At 40.5% G+C, this 12893-nt stretch overlaps 11 non-coding genes across 11 annotated transcripts; 6 read left to right on the forward strand and 5 right to left on the reverse strand.

Moving 5' to 3' along the window:
• The first annotated feature begins 112 nt into the window (after positions 1 to 112).
• LOC137409628 (5S ribosomal RNA) lies at positions 113 to 231 on the forward strand. The gene has a single exon (XR_010980839.1). It is a non-coding gene; the product is annotated as a 5S ribosomal RNA (ribosomal RNA).
• A 1975-nt stretch (positions 232 to 2206) lies between these two features.
• LOC137409265 (5S ribosomal RNA) lies at positions 2207 to 2325 on the reverse strand. The gene has a single exon (XR_010980495.1). It is a non-coding gene; the product is annotated as a 5S ribosomal RNA (ribosomal RNA).
• Positions 2326 to 2459: 134 nt separating this feature from the next.
• LOC137409629 (5S ribosomal RNA) lies at positions 2460 to 2578 on the forward strand. Its single transcript, XR_010980840.1, has one exon. It is a non-coding gene; the product is annotated as a 5S ribosomal RNA (ribosomal RNA).
• Positions 2579 to 4668: 2090 nt separating this feature from the next.
• Positions 4669 to 4787, reverse strand: LOC137409266 (5S ribosomal RNA). Its single transcript, XR_010980496.1, has one exon. It is a non-coding gene; the product is annotated as a 5S ribosomal RNA (ribosomal RNA).
• Positions 4788 to 4921: 134 nt separating this feature from the next.
• Positions 4922 to 5040, forward strand: LOC137409630 (5S ribosomal RNA). The gene has a single exon (XR_010980841.1). It is a non-coding gene; the product is annotated as a 5S ribosomal RNA (ribosomal RNA).
• A 1975-nt stretch (positions 5041 to 7015) lies between these two features.
• Positions 7016 to 7134, reverse strand: LOC137409267 (5S ribosomal RNA). Its single transcript, XR_010980497.1, has one exon. It is a non-coding gene; the product is annotated as a 5S ribosomal RNA (ribosomal RNA).
• A 134-nt stretch (positions 7135 to 7268) lies between these two features.
• LOC137409631 (5S ribosomal RNA) lies at positions 7269 to 7387 on the forward strand. Its single transcript, XR_010980842.1, has one exon. It is a non-coding gene; the product is annotated as a 5S ribosomal RNA (ribosomal RNA).
• Positions 7388 to 9532: 2145 nt separating this feature from the next.
• LOC137409268 (5S ribosomal RNA) lies at positions 9533 to 9651 on the reverse strand. The gene has a single exon (XR_010980498.1). It is a non-coding gene; the product is annotated as a 5S ribosomal RNA (ribosomal RNA).
• Positions 9652 to 9785: 134 nt separating this feature from the next.
• On the forward strand, positions 9786 to 9904 carry LOC137409632 (5S ribosomal RNA). The gene has a single exon (XR_010980843.1). It is a non-coding gene; the product is annotated as a 5S ribosomal RNA (ribosomal RNA).
• A 1979-nt stretch (positions 9905 to 11883) lies between these two features.
• LOC137409270 (5S ribosomal RNA) lies at positions 11884 to 12002 on the reverse strand. Its single transcript, XR_010980499.1, has one exon. It is a non-coding gene; the product is annotated as a 5S ribosomal RNA (ribosomal RNA).
• Positions 12003 to 12136: 134 nt separating this feature from the next.
• LOC137409633 (5S ribosomal RNA) lies at positions 12137 to 12255 on the forward strand. The gene has a single exon (XR_010980844.1). It is a non-coding gene; the product is annotated as a 5S ribosomal RNA (ribosomal RNA).
• Positions 12256 to 12893: the final 638 nt, after the last annotated feature.

A 12893-nucleotide genomic window follows, 5' to 3' on the forward strand; every position in this document is an offset into this window, starting at 1 on the left:
CTAATGAGAAACGTGGCAATAATCAGCGAACGCCCATTGGACAATATAGTCACGGCTTGGTGAGCATTATTATAACTCTGCGTTAATAGCGTGTCTCGAAGAGCGCATCAGTGTCTACGGCCATATCACGTTGAAAACGCCAGTTCTCGTCCGATCACTGAAGCTAAGCAACGTCGAGCCCGGTTAGTACTTGGATGGGTGACCGCCTGGGAATACCGGGTGCTGTAGACTTTTTATTTATTTTTACATCTTGCTATCTTCATCGCGATCTTCGCGCTATCTTCATCTACATGTACATGTACATGTACTTGTTCATGTACTACGTATGCGTTATATATATATACATATACTATGTACTATGTACTATGTACTACGTACGTGTAGTGTGTAACAGTATATATAACTTTGCTGCTGCATTTCCGCGTCAAAACCCTTCTGGCAAGCGTGATCAATTAAAGCGCGACACTTTTTGTAGTCGAAGGATGTACTCTACTCGTGTATAACGAAAACTGTTGCAGCGTCCGATCTCAACATAAAAATAACATATTCTCACTTTTAATCCGAAGAAATCTCTTTTAAAGGAAGTTTGTTACTTTTTCTCGACATAAAGTGACGCGCTATCGTAGATCTTATTAGTTTACCGGCTATCTAATGTCTACGCGTGTAAAGACAGGTGAGTAGAAAGCGCCGTTCTTTGGCTTGTTCTTCTCATCTACGAGTTTGAAAGAAAACAGCCCTACATAGAAAGCTTTTACTTACGCGAACAGGTGTGTTAAAAAGATGTTCACGTCGAACCAAATAAAGCGATGCTTTAGAAATGGTGTAATAGCCTCCAAACGAGTACGCTCGCGTTCGACCGCCGCGCGAGTAGCTTCAACTCCTAACGAAACAATCGTAGTACGTCTACTATATACACGTGTAAATTAGGATTCGTTTGCTCTCTCAACATCTGAAAGAGCGGTTAATCGCGCTGCAACGAAACATTCATGCGTACCATGTAAACTAGGATTCGTTCGCTCTCTCAATATTTGAAAGAGCGGTCAATCGCGCTGCCGGTTATTCGTCCAGCTCGCTCATTAGCTATGAAAAGCTATCGAGTTACTTCGAACGCATAGCTTAAAACTTTGCCATTGCGTAACGAATATTCCCGGCTCAAACGAATCGTTGATATTGTGCAAATTAGGAGTCGTGTGTACTCTCATACTTCGACGGCGTGGTTGTTCGCGCTCGATAATATTCGACTCGTTCACTCATTGGCTAAACGCATAGCGTTCAAGATCTCGCCGATTCGTACGAAGGTTGCAGGCTCGTTACCGCCGCTTCACGCGCTTTAGATTATTTCGTCAGCATTTTGAAAACTACGGTAAATATTTTCCTTTTAAATAATTATAATCGCGTGGAAATGACCTTACGCGAAAGTAGGCTTTTCGCTAGAGATAATTCCGCAAAGATAAAAACTGATGGAGCAACCTTAGCTACGCGCTGGCCCGCGCTCATCACCGAACTTAGTTGCCGTCGTAACGTAGATTCCACGTTCCGGTTTGTAATTCGTTTCGAAACTTTTTGACACAATTTACCTTTTAGACTTTTACGCATCCGCGAGTACGGTTTTGTTTCATCACGATCGAAGACGATCGCTCGAGTTTACATTACGAGAATGCGTATTTTGCGGCGAAAGGCCGAGTCGAGTTTCGTTTAGTTATTTATTTTAGCTTTTAGGTAAACTCGTAACGCCGACATACAAGTTGCGCAATTAAAAGGAAATCTTAACGCGAGTTTCTTGAGCTATTACGCCGCGCAAAATGAAAACGAATCGAAATTATATCCTCTTTAAAATACACGGGTAGCAGCGGCGCATGGCTGGTGAAGATGAGGAGATTGAAGCTAGCCGGATAGCATCAAGTACTAATAATATTCATATTATCCAGTTTCGGCTAAAACCTTTGAATGGAAATGATTTTTTATTTTATATCAAAAGATAGAGCGAATTAAAAGACTTTTAAATGGAAATGATTTTTTATTTTATATCAAAAGATAGAGCGAATTAAAAGACTTTTAAATGGAAATGAATTTTTATTTTACATCAAGAGATAGAGCGAATTAAAAGACTTTCAAGCGGAAATGATTTTTTATTCTATATCAAGAGATAGAGTGAATTAAAGAAGCTTGAAAATTCTAAATTAGTATAATTTTGATAAAAACTAAAGGTCTACAGCACCCGGTATTCCCAGGCGGTCACCCATCCAAGTACTAACCGGGCTCGACGTTGCTTAGCTTCAGTGATCGGACGAGAACTGGCGTTTTCAACGTGATATGGCCGTAGACATTTAGTAAGCTTCAACAGACGCTAATGAGAAACGTGGCAATAATCAGCGAACGCCCATTGGACAATATAGTCACGGCTTGGTGAGCATTATTATAACTCTGCGTTAATAGCGTGTCTCGAAGAGCGCATCAGTGTCTACGGCCATATCACGTTGAAAACGCCAGTTCTCGTCCGATCACTGAAGCTAAGCAACGTCGAGCCCGGTTAGTACTTGGATGGGTGACCGCCTGGGAATACCGGGTGCTGTAGACTTTTTATTTATTTTTACATCTTGCTATCTTCATCGCGATCTTCGCGCTATCTTCATCTACATGTACATGTACATGTACATGTTCATGTACATGAACATGTACTACGTATGCGTTATATATATACATATACTATGTACTATGTACTACGTACGTGTAGTGTGTAACAGTATATATAACTTTGCTGCTGCATTTCCGCGTCAAAACCCTTCTGGCAAGCGTGATCAATTAAAGCGCGACACTTTTTGTAGTCGAAGGATGTACTCTACTCGTGTATAACGAAAACTGTTGCAGCGTCCGATCTCAACATAAAAATAACATATTCTCACTTTTAATCCGAAGAAATCTCTTTTAAAGGAAGTTTGTTACTTTTTCTCGACATAAAGTGACGCGCTATCGTAGATCTTATTAGTTTACCGGCTATCTAATGTCTACGCGTGTAAAGACAGGTGAGTAGAAAGCGCCGTTCTTTGGCTTGTTCTTCTCATCTACGAGTTCGAAAGAAAACAGCCCTACATAGAAAGCTTTTACTTACGCGAACAGGTGTGTTAAAAAGATGTTCACGTCGAACCAAATAAAGCGATGCTTTAGAAATGGTGTAATAGCCTCCAAACGAGTACGCTCGCGTTCGACCGCCGCGCGAGTAGCTTCAACTCCTAACGAAACAATCGTAGTACGTCTACTATATACACGTGTAAATTAGGATTCGTTTGCTCTCTTAACATCTGAAAGAGCGGTTAATCGCGCTGCAACGAAACATTCATGCGTACCATGTAAACTAGGATTCGTTCGCTCTCTCAATATTTGAAAGAGCGGTCAATCGCGCTGCCGGTTATTCGTCCAGCTCGCTCATTAGCTATGAAAAGCTATCGAGTTACTTCGAACGCATAGCTTAAAACTTTGCCATTGCGTAACGAATATTCCCGGCTCAAACGAATCGTTGATATTGTGCAAATTAGGAGTCGTGTGTACTCTCATACTTCGACGGCGTGGTTGTTCGCGCTCGATAATATTCGACTCGTTCACTCATTGGCTAAACGCATAGCGTTCAAGATCTCGCCGATTCGTACGAAGGTTGCAGGCTCGTTACCGCCGCTTCACGCGCTTTAGATTATTTCGTCAGCATTTTGAAAACTACGGTAAATATTTTCCTTTTAAATAATTATAATCGCGTGGAAATGACCTTACGCGAAAGTAGGCTTTTCGCTAGAGATAATTCCGCAAAGATAAAAACTGATGGAGCAACCTTAGCTACGCGCTGGCCCGCGCTCATCACCGAACTTAGTTGCCGTCGTAACGTAGATTCCACGTTCCGGTTTGTAATTCGTTTCGAAACTTTTTGACACAATTTACCTTTTAGACTTTTACGCATCCGCGAGTACGATTTTGTTTCATCACGATCGAAGACGATCGCTCGAGTTTACATTACGAGAATGCGTATTTTGCGGCGAAAGGCCGAGTCGAGTTTCGTTTAGTTATTTATTTTAGCTTTTAGGTAAACTCGTAACGCCGACATACGAGTTGCGCAATTAAAAGGAAATCTTAACGCGAGTTTCTTGAGCTATTACGCCGCGCAAAATGAAAACGAATCGAAATTATATCCTCTTTAAAATACACGGGTAGCAGCGGCGCATGGCTGGTGAAGATGAGGAGATTGAAGCTAGCCGGATAGCATCAAGTACTAATAATATTCATATTATCCAGTTTCGGCTAAAACCTTTGAATGGAAATGACTTTTTATTTTATATCAAAAGATAGAGCGAATTAAAAGACTTTTAAATGGAAATGATTTTTTATTTTATATCAAAAGATAGAGCGAATTAAAAGACTTTTAAATGGAAATGATTTTTTGTTTTAAATCAAGAGATAGAGCGAATTAAAAGACTTTTAAATGGAAATGATTTTTTATTTTACATCAAGAGATAGAGCGAATTAAAAGACTTTCAAGCGGAAATGATTTTTTATTTTACATCAAGAGATAGAGCGAATTAAAAGACTTTCAAGCGGAAATGATTTTTTATTCTATATCAAGAGATAGAGTGAATTAAAGAAGCTTGAAAATTCTAAATTAGTATAATTTTGATAAAAACTAAAGGTCTACAGCACCCGGTATTCCCAGGCGGTCACCCATCCAAGTACTAACCGGGCTCGACGTTGCTTAGCTTCAGTGATCGGACGAGAACTGGCGTTTTCAACGTGATATGGCCGTAGACATTTAGTAAGCTTCAACAGACGCTAATGAGAAACGTGGCAATAATCAGCGAACGCCCATTGGACAATATAGTCACGGCTTGGTGAGCATTATTATAACTCTGCGTTAATAGCGTGTCTCGAAGAGCGCATCAGTGTCTACGGCCATATCACGTTGAAAACGCCAGTTCTCGTCCGATCACTGAAGCTAAGCAACGTCGAGCCCGGTTAGTACTTGGATGGGTGACCGCCTGGGAATACCGGGTGCTGTAGACTTTTTATTTATTTTTACATCTTGCTATCTTCATCGCGATCTTCGCGCTATCTTCATCTACATGTACATGTACATGTACTTGTTCATGTACTACGTATGCGTTATATATATATACATATACTATGTACTATGTACTATGTACTACGTACGTGTAGTGTGTAACAGTATATATAACTTTGCTGCTGCATTTCCGCGTCAAAACCCTTCTGGCAAGCGTGATCAATTAAAGCGCGACACTTTTTGTAGTCAAAGGATGTACTCTACTCGTGTATAACGAAAACTGTTGCAGCGTCCGATCTCAACATAAAAATAACATATTCTCACTTTTAATCCGAAGAAATCTCTTTTAAAGGAAGTTTGTTACTTTTTCTCGACATAAAGTGACGCGCTATCGTAGATCTTATTAGTTTACCGGCTATCTAATGTCTACGCGTGTAAAGACAGGTGAGTAGAAAGCGCCGTTCTTTGGCTTGTTCTTCTCATCTACGAGTTTGAAAGAAAACAGCCCTACATAGAAAGCTTTTACTTACGCGAACAGGTGTGTTAAAAAGATGTTCACGTCGAACCAAATAAAGCGATGCTTTAGAAATGGTGTAATAGCCTCCAAACGAGTACGCTCGCGTTCGACCGCCGCGCGAGTAGCTTCAACTCCTAACGAAACAATCGTAGTACGTCTACTATATACACGTGTAAATTAGGATTCGTTTGCTCTCTCAACATCTGAAAGAGCGGTTAATCGCGCTGCAACGAAACATTCATGCGTACCATGTAAACTAGGATTCGTTCGCTCTCTCAATATTTGAAAGAGCGGTCAATCGCGCTGCCGGTTATTCGTCCAGCTCGCTCATTAGCTATGAAAAGCTATCGAGTTACTTCGAACGCATAGCTTAAAACTTTGCCATTGCGTAACGAATATTCCCGGCTCAAACGAATCGTTGATATTGTGCAAATTAGGAGTCGTGTGTACTCTCATACTTCGACGGCGTGGTTGTTCGCGCTCGATAATATTCGACTCGTTCACTCATTGGCTAAACGCATAGCGTTCAAGATCTCGCCGATTCGTACGAAGGTTGCAGGCTCGTTACCGCCGCTTCACGCGCTTTAGATTATTTCGTCAGCATTTTGAAAACTACGGTAAATATTTTCCTTTTAAATAATTATAATCGCGTGGAAATGACCTTACGCGAAAGTAGGCTTTTCGCTAGAGATAATTCCGCAAAGATAAAAACTGATGGAGCAACCTTAGCTACGCGCTGGCCCGCGCTCATCACCGAACTTAGTTGCCGTCGTAACGTAGATTCCACGTTCCGGTTTGTAATTCGTTTCGAAACTTTTTGACACAATTTACCTTTTAGACTTTTACGCATCCGCGAGTACGGTTTTGTTTCATCACGATCGAAGACGATCGCTCGAGTTTACATTACGAGAATGCGTATTTTGCGGCGAAAGGCCGAGTCGAGTTTCGTTTAGTTATTTATTTTAGCTTTTAGGTAAACTCGTAACGCCGACATACAAGTTGCGCAATTAAAAGGAAATCTTAACGCGAGTTTCTTGAGCTATTACGCCGCGCAAAATGAAAACGAATCGAAATTATATCCTCTTTAAAATACACGGGTAGCAGCGGCGCATGGCTGGTGAAGATGAGGAGATTGAAGCTAGCCGGATAGCATCAAGTACTAATAATATTCATATTATCCAGTTTCGGCTAAAACCTTTGAATGGAAATGATTTTTTATTTTATATCAAAAGATAGAGCGAATTAAAAGACTTTTAAATGGAAATGATTTTTTATTTTATATCAAAAGATAGAGCGAATTAAAAGACTTTTAAATGGAAATGAATTTTTATTTTACATCAAGAGATAGAGCGAATTAAAAGACTTTCAAGCGGAAATGATTTTTTATTCTATATCAAGAGATAGAGTGAATTAAAGAAGCTTGAAAATTCTAAATTAGTATAATTTTGATAAAAACTAAAGGTCTACAGCACCCGGTATTCCCAGGCGGTCACCCATCCAAGTACTAACCGGGCTCGACGTTGCTTAGCTTCAGTGATCGGACGAGAACTGGCGTTTTCAACGTGATATGGCCGTAGACATTTAGTAAGCTTCAACAGACGCTAATGAGAAACGTGGCAATAATCAGCGAACGCCCATTGGACAATATAGTCACGGCTTGGTGAGCATTATTATAACTCTGCGTTAATAGCGTGTCTCGAAGAGCGCATCAGTGTCTACGGCCATATCACGTTGAAAACGCCAGTTCTCGTCCGATCACTGAAGCTAAGCAACGTCGAGCCCGGTTAGTACTTGGATGGGTGACCGCCTGGGAATACCGGGTGCTGTAGACTTTTTATTTATTTTTACATCTTGCTATCTTCATCGCGATCTTCGCGCTATCTTCATCTACATGTACATGTACATGTACATGTTCATGTACATGAACATGTACTACGTATGCGTTATATATATACATATACTATGTACTATGTACTACGTACGTGTAGTGTGTAACAGTATATATAACTTTGCTGCTGCATTTCCGCGTCAAAACCCTTCTGGCAAGCGTGATCCATTAAAGCGCGACACTTTTTGTAGTCAAAGGATGTACTCTACTCGTGTATAACGAAAACTGTTGCAGCGTCCGATCTCAACATAAAAATAACATATTCTCACTTTTAATCCGAAGAAATCTCTTTTAAAGGAAGTTTGTTACTTTTTCTCGACATAAAGTGACGCGCTATCGTAGATCTTATTAGTTTACCGGCTATCTAATGTCTACGCGTGTAAAGACAGGTGAGTAGTAAGCGCCGTTCTTTGGCTTGTTCTTCTCATCTACGAGTTCGAAAGAAAACAGCCCTACATAGAAAGCTTTTACTTACGCGAACAGGTGTGTTAAAAAGATGTTCACGTCGAACCAAATAAAGCGATGCTTTAGAAATGGTGTAATAGCCTCCAAACGAGTACGCTCGCGTTCGACCGCCGCGCGAGTAGCTTCAACTCCTAACGAAACAATCGTAGTACGTCTACTATATACACGTGTAAATTAGGATTCGTTTGCTCTCTCAACATCTGAAAGAGCGGTTAATCGCGCTGCAACGAAACATTCATGCGTACCATGTAAACTAGGATTCGTTCGCTCTCTCAATATTTGAAAGAGCGGTCAATCGCGCTGCCGGTTATTCGTCCAGCTCGCTCATTAGCTATGAAAAGCTATCGAGTTACTTCGAACGCATAGCTTAAAACTTTGCCATTGCGTAACGAATATTCCCGGCTCAAACGAATCGTTGATATTGTGCAAATTAGGAGTCGTGTGTACTCTCATACTTCGACGGCGTGGTTGTTCGCGCTCGATAATATTCGACTCGTTCACTCATTGGCTAAACGCATAGCGTTCAAGATCTCGCCGATTCGTACGAAGGTTGCAGGCTCGTTACCGCCGCTTCACGCGCTTTAGATTATTTCGTCAGCATTTTGAAAACTACGGTAAATATTTTCCTTTTAAATAATTATAATTGCGTGGAAATGACCTTACGCGAAAGTAGGCTTTTCGCTAGAGATAATTCCGCAAAGATAAAAACTGATGGAGCAACCTTAGCTACGCGCTGGCCCGCGCTCATCACCGAACTTAGTTGCCGTCGTAACGTAGATTCCACGTTCCGGTTTGTAATTCGTTTCGAAACTTTTCGACACAATTTACCTTTTAGACTTTTACGCATCCGCGAGTACGGTTTTGTTTCATCACGATCGAAGACGATCGCTCGAGTTTACATTACGAGAATGCGTATTTTGCGGCGAAGGCCGAGTCGAGTTTCGTTTAGTTATTTATTTTAGCTTTTAGGTAAACTCGTAACGCCGACATACGAGTTGCGCAATTAAAAGAAGATCTTAACGCGAGTTTCTTGAGCTATTACGCCGCGCAAAATGATAACGAATCGAAATTATATCCTCTTTAAAATACACGGGTAGCAGCGGCGCATGGCTGGTGAAGATGAAGAGATTGAAGCTAGCCGGATAGCATCAAGTACTAATAATATTCATATTATCCAGTTTCGGCTAAAACCTTTGAATGGAAACGATTTTTTATTTTATATCAAAAGATAGAGCGAATTAAAAGACTTTTAAATGGAAATGATTTTTTATTTTATATCAAAAGATAGAGCGAATTAAAAGACTTTTAAATGGAAATGATTTTCTAGTTTATATCAAAAGATAGAGCGAATTAAAAGACTTTTAAATGGAAATGAGTTTTTATTTTATATCAAGAGATAGAGCGAATTAAGAGACTTTTAAATGGAAATGATTTTTTGTTTTAAATCAAGAGATAGAGCGAATTAAAAGACTTTCAAGCGAAAATGATTTTTTATTTTACATCAAGAGATAGAGCGAATTAAAAGACTTTCAAGCGGAAATGATTTTTTATTCTATATCAAGAGATAGAGTGAATTAAAGAAGCTTGAAAATTCTAAATTAGTATAATTTTGATAAAAACTAAAGGTCTACAGCACCCGGTATTCCCAGGCGGTCACCCATCCAAGTACTAACCGGGCTCGACGTTGCTTAGCTTCAGTGATCGGACGAGAACTGGCGTTTTCAACGTGATATGGCCGTAGACATTTAGTAAGCTTCAACAGACGCTAATGAGAAACGTGGCAATAATCAGCGAACGCCCATTGGACAATATAGTCACGGCTTGGTGAGCATTATTATAACTCTGCGTTAATAGCGTGTCTCGAAGAGCGCATCAGTGTCTACGGCCATATCACGTTGAAAACGCCAGTTCTCGTCCGATCACTGAAGCTAAGCAACGTCGAGCCCGGTTAGTACTTGGATGGGTGACCGCCTGGGAATACCGGGTGCTGTAGACTTTTTATTTATTTTTACATCTTGCTATCTTCATCGCGATCTTCGCGCTATCTTCATCTACATGTACATGTACATGTACATGTACATGTTCATGTACTACGTATGCGTTATATATATACATATACTATGTACTATGTACTATGTACTACGTACGTGTAGTGTGTAACAGTATATATAACTTTGCTGCTGCATTTCCGCGTCAAAACCCTTCTGGCAAGCGTGATCAATTAAAGCGCGACACTTTTTGTAGTCGAAGGATGTACTCTACTCGTGTATAACGAAAACTGTTGCAGCGTCCGATCTCAACATAAAAATAACATATTCTCACTTTTAATCCGAAGAAATCTCTTTTAAAGGAAGTTTGTTACTTTTTCTCGACATAAAGTGACGCGCTATCGTAGATCTTATTAGTTTACCGGCTATCTAATGTCTACGCGTGTAAAGACAGGTGAGTAGTAAGCGCCGTTCTTTGGCTTGTTCTTCTCATCTACGAGTTCGAAAGAAAACAGCCCTACATAGAAAGCTTTTACTTACGCGAACAGGTGTGTTAAAAAGATGTTCACGTCGAACCAAATAAAGCGATGCTTTAGAAATGGTGTAATAGCCTCCAAACGAGTACGCTCGCGTTCGACCGCCGCGCGAGTAGCTTCAACTCCTAACGAAACAATCGTAGTACGTCTACTATATACACGTGTAAATTAGGATTCGTTTGCTCTCTCAACATCTGAAAGAGCGGTTAATCGCGCTGCAACGAAACATTCATGCGTACCATGTAAACTAGGATTCGTTCGCTCTCTCAATATTTGAAAGAGCGGTCAATCGCGCTGCCGGTTATTCGTCCAGCTCGCTCATTAGCTATGAAAAGCTATCGAGTTACTTCGAACGCATAGCTTAAAACTTTGCCATTGCGTAACGAATATTCCCGGCTCAAACGAATCGTTGATATTGTGCAAATTAGGAGTCGTGTGTACTCTCATACTTCGACGGCGTGGTTGTTCGCGCTCGATAATATTCGACTCGTTCACTCATTGGCTAAACGCATAGCGTTCAAGATCTCGCCGATTCGTACGAAGGTTGCAGGCTCGTTACCGCCGCTTCACGCGCTTTAGATTATTTCGTCAGCATTTTGAAAACTACGGTAAATATTTTCCTTTTAAATAATTATAATCGCGTGGAAATGACCTTACGCAAAAGTAGGCTTTTCGCTAGAGATATTTCCGCAAAGATAAAAACTGATGGAGCAACCTTAGCTACGCGCTGGCCCGCGCTCATCACCGAACTCAGTTGCCGTCGTAACGTAGATTCCACGTTCCGGTTTGCAATTCGTTTCGAAACTTTTTGACACAATTTACCTTTTAGACTTTTACGCATCCGCGAGTACGGTTTTGTTTCATCACGATCGAAGACGATCGCTCGAGTTTACATTACGAGAATGCGTATTTTGCGGCGAAAGGCCGAGTCGAGTTTCGTTTAGTTATTTATTTTAGCTTTTAGGTAAACTCGTAACGCCGACATACGAGTTGCGCAATTAAAAGGAAATCTCAACGCGAGTTTCTTGAGCGACTACGCCGCGCAAAATGAAAACGAATCGAAATTATATCCTCTTTAAAATACACGGGTAGCAGCGGCGCATGGCTGGTGAAGATGAGGAGATTGAAGCTAGCCGGATAGCATCAAGTACTAATAATATTCATATTATCCAGTTTCGGCTAAAACCTTTGAATGGAAATGATTTTTTATTTTATATCAAAAGATAGAGCGAATTAAAAGACTTTCAAGCGGAAATGATTTTTTATTTTACATCAAGAGATAGAGCGAATCAAAAGACTTTCAAGCGGAAATGATTTTTTATTTTACATCAAGAGATAGAGCGAATTAAAAGACTTTCAAGCGGAAATGATTTTTTATTCTATATCAAGAGATAGAGTGAATTAAAGAAGCTTGAAAATTCTAAATTAGTATAATTTTGATAAAAACTAAAGGTCTACAGCACCCGGTATTCCCAGGCGGTCACCCATCCAAGTACTAACCGGGCTCGACGTTGCTTAGCTTCAGTGATCGGACGAGAACTGGCGTTTTCAACGTGATATGGCCGTAGACATTTAGTAAGCTTCAACAGACGCTAATGAGAAACGTGGCAATAATCAGCGAACGCCCATTGGACAATATAGTCACGGCTTGGTGAGCATTATTATAACTCTGCGTTAATAGCGTGTCTCAAAGAGCGCATCAGTGTCTACGGCCATATCACGTTGAAAACGCCAGTTCTCGTCCGATCACTGAAGCTAAGCAACGTCGAGCCCGGTTAGTACTTGGATGGGTGACCGCCTGGGAATACCGGGTGCTGTAGACTTTTTATTTATTTTTACATCTTGCTATCTTCATCGCGATCTTTGCGCTATCTTCATTTACATGTACATGTACATGTACATGTTCATGTACATGAACATGTACTACGTATGCGTTATATATATACATATACTATGTACTATGTACTATGTACTACGTACGTGTAGTGTGTAACAGTATATATAACTTTGCTGCTGCATTTCCGCGTCAAAACCCTTCTGGCAAGCGTGATCAATTAAAGCGCGACACTTTTTGTAGTCGAAGGATGTACTCTACTGGTGTATAACGAAAACAGTTGCAGCGTCCGATCTCAACATAAAAATAACATATTCTCACTTTTAATCCGAAGAAATCTCTTTTAAAGGAAGTTTGTTACTTTTTCTCGACATAAAGTGACGCGCTATCGTAGATCTTATTAGTTTACCGGCTATCTAATGTCTACGCGTGTAAAGACAGGTGAGTAGAAAGCGCCGTTCTTTGGCTTGTTCTTCTCATCTACGAGTTCGAAAGAAAACAGCCCTACATAGAAAGCTTTTACTTACGCGAACAGGTGTGTTAAAAAGATGTTCACGTCGAACCAAATAAAGCGATGCTTTAGAAATGGTGTAATAGCCTCCAAACGAGTACGCTCGCGTTCGACCG

Source organism: Watersipora subatra, chromosome 11 (assembly GCF_963576615.1).
Source record: "Watersipora subatra chromosome 11, tzWatSuba1.1, whole genome shotgun sequence".
Classification (NCBI taxonomy): domain Eukaryota; kingdom Metazoa; phylum Bryozoa; class Gymnolaemata; order Cheilostomatida; family Watersiporidae; genus Watersipora; species Watersipora subatra.